This window comes from Sprattus sprattus (genome assembly GCF_963457725.1).
Source record: "Sprattus sprattus genome assembly, chromosome: 3".
NCBI lineage: Eukaryota > Metazoa > Chordata > Actinopteri > Clupeiformes > Clupeidae > Sprattus > Sprattus sprattus.
In genome coordinates, this window is record NC_137922.1 from 8299239 (window position 1) to 8301738 (window position 2500).

The 2500-nt window shown below is 47.2% G+C and overlaps 1 protein-coding gene across 1 annotated transcript in view; it reads left to right on the plus strand.

Annotated features, from left to right (window-relative positions):
* ncanb (neurocan b) overlaps nt 1-2500 on the plus strand; it is a gene marked incomplete at its 5' end in the record, with an annotated part of 103224 nt that overhangs the window by 48840 nt on the left and 51884 nt on the right. The gene's annotated exons all lie outside the window — the stretch shown is intronic.

Here is a 2500-nt window from a genome sequence, read left to right on the forward strand (position 1 = left end):
TGTGTGTGTGGACTAAATCAAAGGGCTGCTACTGACATGAGCCTGCTCAGTTCAAGAGTGCTAGAGAATCATCTTTTTGCCAGAGTGTTTGGAGTGTTGCTTCCAGTGATGATCTGGGATGAATTTGAAATTAACTTTCTGGGTCAGGTGCCTCAAGAAAGCTGTGTTTTTTTTTGTCTCCCAGTGTCAAACTAGACCCCTGTGAGTTTGTGTACCCATAAATAGTTAAAACACAACTTCACTTGCTGTGAATGTGCAGCATAGATTATGATAGATGGATGCTGTGTGTGTGTGTGTTTGTGTGTGTGTGTGTGTGTGTGTGTTTGTGTGTGTGTGTGTGTGTGTGTGTGTGTGCGACTGATTGAATCAGGTTGGCCATAGATCTCCTCTTGTTCCAGCGTCTGTACTCGTTTCTCTGGGGTCTCCAGAGCATGGCGATGTCACAGGCTTATCCATCTCAGCCTGGGAGCTATTTCTGCCTCCTTGCCCCGCACAGGCAGCAGGGTGCTGTTTACGTTGCTTGTTAGCAGGCCAGTACCAGTGCCAGTGTGTGTGTGTGTGTGTGTGTGTGTGTGTGTACCCCAAGCACTAAATGGTGTCAAAGCCTAGTGCCAGCTTAAAGCCTATTGCCAGCTGAAAGCCTAAAAGGTGTGTGTGTGTGTGTGTGTGTGTGTGTGTGTGTGTGTGTGTGTGTGTGTGTGTGTGTGTGTGTGTGTGTGTGTGTGTGTGTGTGTGTGTTTGAGCTTGTCTGGAGACAGACGTCCTCTGGTTGGACATCTGACCTTATTTTGCTCCGCTGCGTTCCTCTGCCTCTGTCCATGGCTGACCATTAGTGTCTGCAACGGAGATGTAATGGCCGCCTGAAACAGAGATGTAATGGAACAGAGATGTAATGGAACATAGATGAAATGAAACAGAGATGTAATGAAACAGAGATGTAATGGCCGCCTGTCATGAATTCAAGACGCAGCTTGTTCTCCATGAAACACTGAATCTGTCAGTGTATGTGTGCATGTGTGAGTGTGTGTGTGTATGTGTGTGTGTGTGTGTGTGTGTGTGTGTGTGTGTGTGTGTGCCGCCTGCAAAGAAGACTAATTGTTGCGAGAGGACACGCTGCGACAGTGGAATGTAAGACATCGCATCGCTAATGTGCAGACTTACACAGTGTGTGTGTGTGTGTGTGTATGATGTGTGTGCATGTGTGTATGATGTGTGTATTTCTGTCTTTATCTGTCTCTGTATGTCATTCATAACATTACTGAACGAATAGGTTGTGAAAATGTGTCAAATGAGGGTTTCAGCACATTCTGAAAGTAAACCAGCAGCTCGTTTCCTGTGAAAGCGCTGTTGCAGTTTCACTGCCCTTAATTGCTCTGCCTTCATAACTCTGCCATGGCACATCCTACAATGCACTTCATTTGAGGTGAGAAAAACTCAAGCCTCCCGCTGCTATTGTGCAGACTTACACTGTGTGTGTGTGTGTGTGTGTGTGTGTGTGTGTGTGTGTGTGAGTGGTAATGGCTATGGGAGTGTGTGTGTGTGCCTGCTGTAATGGTGGCGAAGCGCCTGTTTGATGCCCTGTCAGATCGTGTCTTGGGCAGGAAATAGACAATAAAGCATCACTTAATGTGGCGCTCTTCGCAGGCCAGCACACACACACACACACACACCCACACACACACACACACACACACACACAGCCACCGCCACCGCTAGTGTCCTTGCAGAAAATATCCCCACAAATTTTAAAAGTGGGTCTAATTATGATTTAATCTCTTAAAACTCCCGTTCGTCCCACAAAAACATTTCCCTGCTCAAGTCGTGCGGCGGCAGCTCGTGAGAATAAAGTGTGTTTATTACCCCAGAATGACACCTTAATGCCCCATAAAAAGAGATTGCGGCATGCTGGCTGAGCGGGCGATGATCAGGTGATTAATGGGGGAGGGGCTCATCATAGGGACATGGCTGATCATTGTCCTTCCTCCCAGAGCAGAGCAGAGCATCCGTCATGATAAACGGAGGTGCTGACGACGGAGTGTGAGCTCGCCGGCTCACTCACGTGCCTACTCGCTCTCTCTAATCCGTCACCTTGTTGAAAGTCACACTCTACTCTGTCTTCCTCATGGGGTTGAGTAGACATCTCATTCTGCCTGTCTGTCTGTACTGTGTCTGTCTGTCTGTCTGTCTGTCTCTATCTTTCTGTCTGTCTGTCTGTCTGTCTGTCATCTTCTCTCAAATCATTTACCTAAACTGCGTGTGTTCCATCAAATGACCAGGGGCAGCAAAATGACACCTGGTCACAGGTGCGGTGTCTCAGGTGTTTAACCTTTTGTGCTCGGTGGTGATGAACTCCTGAAGTAGAAATATAATTATATACATAAATATAGCGTCAGTCTTCCGTCCATCAGTTATCCATTATATCAGTCCATCAGACCTAACTCCTCTTTTTCTTCTCTCTCTCCCTCTCTCTCTCTCTCTCTCTCTCTCCCTCTCTCTCTCC